General features: G+C 30.4%; 1 protein-coding gene across 2 annotated transcripts in view; it reads right to left on the minus strand.

The window, feature by feature from the left end:
* Window positions 1-8,686, minus strand: part of LOC136037006 (ribosomal protein S6 kinase 2 beta-like) — an 884,370-nt gene that overhangs the window by 724,592 nt on the left and 151,092 nt on the right. The window lies entirely within an intron of this gene.

Consider the following 8,686-nt stretch of genomic DNA (forward strand, 5'->3'; position numbering starts at 1 on the left):
TGCAATCATAAAATAGTCTAATATCTTCATTTTTTCAACATACGTAGCTATTACCTCGAAAACTAAAACTTTTGACATAGGAAAAGAGCCTTTAAGCACATTCTTTACCATTTGCAATCATAAAATAGTCTAATATCTTCATTTTTTCAACATACGTAGCTATTACCCTCGAAAACTAAAACTTTTGAAATAGGAAAAGAGCCTTTAAGCACTTTCTTTACCATGTGCAATCATAAAATAGTCTAATATCTTCATTTTTCAACATACGTAGCTATTACCCTCGAAAACTAAAACTTTTGACATAGGAAAAGAGCCTTTAATCACATTCTTTACCATTTGCAATCATAAAATAGTCTAATATCTTCATTTTTTCAACATACGTAGCTATTACCCTCGAAAACTAAAACTTTTGAAATAGGAAAAGAGCCTTTAAGCACTTTCTTTACCATGTGCAATCATAAAATAGTCTAATATCTTCATTTTTCCAACATACGTAGCTATTACCCTCGAAAACTTAAAACTTTTGACATAGGAAAAGAGCCTTTAATCACATTCTTTACCATTTGCAATCATAAAATAGTCTAATATCTTCATTTTTTCAACATACGTAGCTATTACCCTCGAAAACTAAAACTTTTGATATAGGAAAAGAGCCTTTAATCACATTCTTTACCATGTGCAATCATAAAATAGTCTAATATCTTCATTTTTTCAACATACGTAGCTATTACCCTCGAAAACTAAAACTTTTGACATAGGAAAAGAGCCTTTAATCACATTCTTTACCATGTGCAATCATAAAATAGTCTAATATCTTCATTTTTCAACATACGTAGCTATTACCCTCGAAAAACTAAAACTTTTGACATAGGAAAAGAGCCTTTAATCACATTCTTACCATTTGCAATCATAAAATAGTCTAATATCTTCATTTTTTCAACATACGTAGCTATTACCCTCGAAAACTAAAACTTTTGACATAGTAAAAGAGCCTTTAATCACATTCTTTACCATGTGCAATCATAAAATAGTCTAATATCTTCATTTTTCCAACATACGTAGCTATTACCCTCGAAAACTAAAACTTTTGACATAGGAAAAGAGCCTTTAATCACATTCTTTACCATGTGCAATCATAAAATAGTCTAATATCTTCATTTTTTCAACATACGTAGCTATTACCCTCGAAAACTAAAACTTTTGACATAGGAAAAGAGCCTTTAATCACATTCGTTACCATGTGCAATCATAAAATAGTCTAATATCTTCATTTTTTCAACATACGTAGCTATTACCTTCGAAAACGAAAACTTTTGACATAGGAAAAGAGCCTTTAATCACATTCTTTACCATTTGCAATCATAAAATAGTGTAATATCTTCATTTTTTCAACATACGTAGCTATTACCCTCGAAAACTAAAACTTTTGATATAGGAAAAGAGCCTTTAATCACATTCTTTACCATGTGCAATCATAAAATAGTCTAATATCTTCATTTTTCCAACATACGTAGCTATTACCCTCGAAAACTAAAACTTTTGCCATAGGAAAAGAGCCTTTAAGCACATTCTTTACCATGTGCAATCATAAAATAGTCTAATATCTTCATTTTGTCAACATACGTAGCTATTACCCTCAAAAACTAAAACTTTTGACATAGGAAAAGAGCCTTTAATCACATTCTCTACCATTTGCAATCATAAAATAGTCTAATATCTTCATTTTTTCAACATACGTAGCTATTACCCTCGAAAACTAAAACTTTTGACATAGGAAAAGAGCCTTTAATCACATTCTTTACCATGTGCAATCATAAAATAGTCTAATATCTTCATTTTTTCAAAATACGTAGCTATTACCCTCGAAAACTAAAACTTTTGACATAGAAAAAGAGCCTTTAATCACATTCTTTACCGTTGGCAATCATAAAATAGTCTAATATCTTCCTTTTTTTTAACATAAGTAGCTATTACCCTCGAAAACTAAAACTTTTGAAATAGGAAAAGAGCCTTTAAGCACTTTCTTTACCATTTGCAATCATAAAATAGTCTAATATCTTCATTTTTCCAACATACCTAGCTATTACCCTCGAAAACTAAAACTTTTGACATAGGAAAAGAGCCTTTAATCACATTCTTTACCATGTGCAATCATAAAATAGTCTAATATCTTCATTTTTCCAACATACGTAGCTATTATCCTCGAAAACTAAAACTTTTGACATAGGAAAAGAGCCTTTAAGCACATTCTTTACCATTTGCAATCATAAAATAGTCTAATATCTTAATTTTTCCAACATACGTAGATATTACCCTCGAAAACTTAAACTTTTGAAGTAGGAAAAGAGCCTTTAAGCACTTTCTTTACCATGTGCAATCATAAAATAGTCTAATATCTTCATTTTTTCAACATACGTAGCTATTACCCTCGAAAACTAAAACTTTTGACATAGGAAAAGAGCCTTTAATCACATTCTTTACCATTTGCAATCATAAAATAGTCTAATATCTTCATTTTTCCAACATACGTAGCTATTACCCTCGAAAACTAAAACTTTTGCCATAGGAAAAGAGCCTTTAAGCACATTTTTTACCATGTGCAATCATAAAATAGTCTAATATCTTCATTTTGTCAACATACGTAGCTATTACCTTCGAAAACTAAAACTTTTGACATAGGAAAAGAGCCTTTAATCACATCGTTACCATGTGCAATCATAAAATAGTCTAATATCTTCATTTTTTCAACATACGTAGCTATTACCTTCGAAAACTAAAACTTTTGCCATGGGAAAAGAGCCTTTAAGCACATTCTTTACCATGTGCAATCATAAAATAGTCTAATATCTTCATTTTTCCAACATACGTAGCTATTACCCTCGAAAACGAAAACTTTTGAAATAGGAGAAGAGCCTTTAATCTCATTCGTTACCATGTGCAATCATAAAATAGTCTAATATCTTCATTTTTTCAACATACGTAGCTATTACCTTCGAAGACTAAAACTTTTGACATAGGAAAAGAGCCTTTAATCACATTCGTTACCATGTGCAATCATAAAATAGTCCAATATCTTCATTTTTCCAACATACGTAGCTATTACCCTCGAAAACTAAAACTTTTGCCATGGGAAAAGAGCCTTTAAGCACATTCTTTACCATGTGCAATCATAAAATAGTCTAATATCTTCATTTTTCCAACATACGTAGCTATTACCCTCGAAAACGAAAACTTTTGAAATAGGAAAAGAGCCTTTAATCTCATTCGTTACCATGTGCAATCATAAAATAGTCTAATATCTTCATTTTTTCAACATACGTAGCTATTATCCTCGAAAACTAAAACTTTTGACATAGGAAAAGAGCCTTTAAGCACATTCTTTACCATTTGCAATTATAAAACAGTCTAATATCTTCATTTTTTCAACATACGTAGCTATTACCCTCGAAAACTAAAACTTTTGAAATAGGAAAAGAGCCTTTAAGAACTTTCTTTACCATGTGCAATCATAAAATAGTCTAATATCTTCAATTTTTCAACATACGTAGCTATTACCCTCGAAAACTAAAACTTTTGACATAGGAAAAGAGCCTTTAATCACATTCTTTACCATTTGCAATCATAAAATAGTCTAATATCTTCATTTTTTCAACATACGTAGCTATTACCCTCGAAAACTAAAACTTTTGAAATAGGAAAAGAGCCATTAAGCACTTTCTTTACCATGTGCAATCATAAAATAGTCTAATATCTTCATTTTTCCAACATACGTAGCTATTACCCTCGAAAACTAAAACTTTTGACATAGGAAAAGAGCCTTTAATCACATTCTTTACCATTTGCAATCATAAAATAGTCTAATATCTTCATTTTTTCAACATACGTAGCTATTACCCTCGAAAACTAAAACTTTTGATATAGGAAAAGAGCCTTTAATCACATTCTTTACCATGTGCAATCATAAAATAGTCTAATATCTTCATTTTTCCAACATACGTAGCTATTACCCTCGAAAACTAAAACTTTTGCCATAGGAAAAGAGCCTTTAAGCACATTCTTTACCATGTGCAATCATAAAATAGTCTAATATCTTCATTTTGTCAACATACGTAGCTATTACCCTCAAAAACCAAAACTTTTGACATAGGAAAAGAGCCTTTAATCACATTCTCTACCATTTGCAATCATAAAATAGTCTAATATCTTCATTTTTTCAACATACGTAGCTATTACCCTCGAAAACTAAAACTTTTGACATAGTAAAAGAGCCTTTAATCACATTCTTTACCATGTGCAATCATAAAATAGTCTAATATCTTCATTTTTTCAACATACGTAGCTATTACCCTCGAAAACTAAAACTTTTGACATAGGAAAAGAGCCTTTAATCACATTCTTTACCATTTGCAATCATAAAATAGTCTAATATCTTCATTTTTTCAACATACGTAGCTATTACCTTCGAAAACTAAAACTTTTGACATAGGAAAAGAGCCTTTAATCACATTCGTTACCATGTGCAATCATAAAATAGTCTAATATCTTCATTTTTTCAACATACGTAGCTATTACCTTCGAAAACGAAAACTTTTGACATAGGAAAAGAGCCTTTAATCACATTCTTTACCATTTGCAATCATAAAATAGTGTAATATCTTCATTTTTTCAACATACGTAGCTATTACCCTCGAAAACTAAAACTTTTGATATAGGAAAAGAGCCTTTAATCACATTCTTTACCATGTGCAATCATAAAATAGTCTAATATCTTCATTTTTCCAACATACGTAGCTATTACCCTCGAAAACTAAAACTTTTGCCATAGGAAAAGAGCCTTTAAGCACATTCTTTACCATGTGCAATCATAAAATAGTCTAATATCTTCATTTTGTCAACATACGTAGCTATTACCCTCAAAAACTAAAACTTTTGACATAGGAAAAGAGCCTTTAATCACATTCTCTACCATTTGCAATCATAAAATAGTCTAATATCTTCATTTTTTCAACATACGTAGCTATTACCCTCGAAAACTAAAACTTTTGACATAGGAAAAGAGCCTTTAATCACATTCTTTACCATGTGCAATCATAAAATAGTCTAATATCTTCATTTTTTCAAAATACGTAGCTATTACCCTCGAAAACTAAAACTTTTGACATAGAAAAAGAGCCTTTAATCACATTCTTTACGTTGGCAATCATAAAATAGTCTAATATCTTCCTTTTTTTTAACATAAGTAGCTATTACCCTCGAAAACTAAAACTTTTGAAATAGGAAAAGAGCCTTTAAGCACTTTCTTTACCATTTGCAATCATAAAATAGTCTAATATCTTCATTTTTCCAACATACCTAGCTATTACCCTCGAAAACTAAAACTTTTGACATAGGAAAAGAGCCTTTAATCACATTCTTTACCATGTGCAATCATAAAATAGTCTAATATCTTCATTTTTCCAACATACGTAGCTATTATCCTCGAAAACTAAAACTTTTGACATAGGAAAAGAGCCTTTAAGCACATTCTTTACCATTTGCAATTATAAATAGTCTAATATCTTAATTTTTTCAACATACGTAGCTATTACCCTCGAAAACTAAAACTTTTGAAGTAGGAAAAGAGCCTTTAAGCACTTTCTTTACCATGTGCAATCATAAAATAGTCTAATATCTTCATTTTTTCAACATACGTAGCTATTACCCTCGAAAACTAAAACTTTTGACATAGGAAAAGAGCCTTTAATCACATTCTTTACCATTTGCAATCATAAAATAGTCTAATATCTTCATTTTTCCAACATACGTAGCTATTACCCTCGAAAACTAAAACTTTTGCCATAGGAAAAGAGCCTTTAAGCACATTTTTTACCATGTGCAATCATAAAATAGTCTAATATCTTCATTTTGTCAACATACGTAGCTATTACCTTCGAAAACTAAAACTTTTGACATAGGAAAAGAGCCTTTAATCACATCGTTACCATGTGCAATCATAAAATAGTCTAATATCTTCATTTTTTCAACATACGTAGCTATTACCTTCGAAAACTAAAACTTTTGCCATAGGAAAAGAGCCTTTAAGCACATTCTTTACCATGTGCAATCATAAAATAGTCTAATATCTTCATTTTTCCAACATACGTAGCTATTACCCTCGAAAACGAAAACTTTTGAAATAGGAGAAGAGCCTTTAATCTCATTCGTTACCATGTGCAATCATAAAATAGTCTAATATCTTCATTTTTTCAACATACGTAGCTATTACCTTCGAAAACTAAAACTTTTGACATAGGAAAAGAGCCTTTAATCACATTCGTTACCATGTGCAATCATAAAATAGTCTAATATCTTCATTTTTCCAACATACGTAGCTATTACCCTCGAAAACTAAAACTTTTGCCATGGGAAAAGAGCCTTTAAGCACATTCTTTACCATGTGCAATCATAAAATAGTCTAATATCTTCATTTTTCCAACATACGTAGCTATTACCCTCGAAAACGAAAACTTTTGAAATAGGAAAAGAGCCTTTAATCTCATTCGTTACCATGTGCAATCATAAAATAGTCTAATATCTTCATTTTTTCAACATACGTAGCTATTATCCTCGAAAACTAAAACTTTTGACATAGGAAAAGAGCCTTTAAGCACATTCTTTACCATTTGCAATTATAAAACAGTCTAATATCTTCATTTTTTCAACATACGTAGCTATTACCCTCGAAAACTAAAACTTTTGAAATAGGAAAAGAGCCTTTAAGAACTTTCTTTACCATGTGCAATCATAAAATAGTCTAATATCTTCAATTTTTCAACATACGTAGCTATTACCCTCGAAAACTAAAACTTTTGACATAGGAAAAGAGCCTTTAATCACATTCTTTACCATTTGCAATCATAAAATAGTCTAATATCTTCATTTTTTCAACATACGTAGCTATTACCCTCGAAAACTAAAACTTTTGAAATAGGAAAAGAGCCTTTAAGCACTTTCTTTACCATGTGCAATCATAAAATAGTCTAATATCTTCATTTTTCCAACATACGTAGCTATTACCCTCGAAAACTAAAACTTTTGACATAGGAAAAGAGCCTTTAATCACATTCTTTACCATTTGCAATCATAAAATAGTCTAATATCTTCATTTTTTCAACATACGTAGCTATTACCCTCGAAAACTAAAACTTTTGATATAGGAAAAGAGCCTTTAATCACATTCTTTACCATGTGCAATCATAAAATAGTCTAATATCTTCATTTTTCCAACATACGTAGCTATTACCCTCGAAAACTAAAACTTTTGCCATAGGAAAAGAGCCTTTAAGCACATTCTTTACCATGTGCAATCATAAAATAGTCTAATATCTTCATTTTGTCAACATACGTAGCTATTACCCTCAAAAACCAAAACTTTTGACATAGGAAAAGAGCCTTTAATCACATTCTCTACCATTTGCAATCATAAAATAGTCTAATATCTTCATTTTTCCAACATACGTAGCTATTACCCTCGAAAACTAAAACCTTTGACATAGTAAAAGAGCCTTTAATCACATTCTTTACCATGTGCAATCATAAATAGTCTAATATCTTCATTTTTTCAACATACGTAGCTATTACCCTCGAAAACTAAAACTTTTGACATAGGAAAAGAGCCTTTAATCACATTCTTTACCATTTGCAATCATAAAATAGTCTAATATCTTCATTTTTTCAACATACGTAGCTATTACCTTCGAAAACTAAAACTTTTGACATAGGAAAAGAGCCTTTAATCACATTCGTTACCATGTGCAATCATAAAATAGTCTAATATCTTCATTTTTTCAACATACGTAGCTATTACCTTCGAAAACTAAAACTTTTGCCATGGGAAAAGAGCCTTTAAGCACATTCTTTACCATGTGCAATCATAAAATAGTCTAATATCTTCATTTTTCCAACATACGTAGCTATTACCCTCGAAAACGAAAACTTTTGACATAGGAAAAGAGCCTTTAATCACATTCTTTACCATTTGCAATCATAAAATAGTCTAATATCTTCATTTTTTTCAACATACGTAGCTATTACCCTCGAAAACTAAAACTTTTGATATAGGAAAAGAGCCTTTAATCACATTCTTTACCATGTGCAATCATAAAATAGTCTAATATCTTCATTTTTCCAACATACGTAGCTATTACCCTCGAAAACTAAAACTTTTGCCATAGGAAAAGAGCCTTTAAGCACATTCTTTACCATGTGCAATCATAAAATAGTCTAATATCTTCATTTTGTCCACATACGTAGCTATTACCCTCAAAAACTAAAACTTTTGACATAGGAAAAGAGCCTTTTATCACATTCTCTACCATTTGCAATCATAAAATAGTCTAATATCTTCATTTTTTCAACATACGTAGCTATTACCCTCGAAAACTAAAACTTTTGACATAGGAAAAGAGCCTTTAATCACATTCTTTACCATGTGCAATCATAAAATAGTCTAATATCTTCATTTTTTCAAAATACGTAGCTATTACCCTCGAAAACTAAAACTTTTGACATAGGAAAAGAGCCTTTAATCACATTCTTTACCGTTGGCAATCATAAAATAGTCTAATATCTTCATTTTTTCAACATACGTAGCTATTACCCTCGAAAACTAAAACTTTTGACATAGGAAAAGAGCCTTTAATCACAA

Source organism: Artemia franciscana, chromosome 2 (assembly GCF_032884065.1).
Source record: "Artemia franciscana chromosome 2, ASM3288406v1, whole genome shotgun sequence".
Classification (NCBI taxonomy): Eukaryota; Metazoa; Arthropoda; class Branchiopoda; order Anostraca; family Artemiidae; genus Artemia; species Artemia franciscana.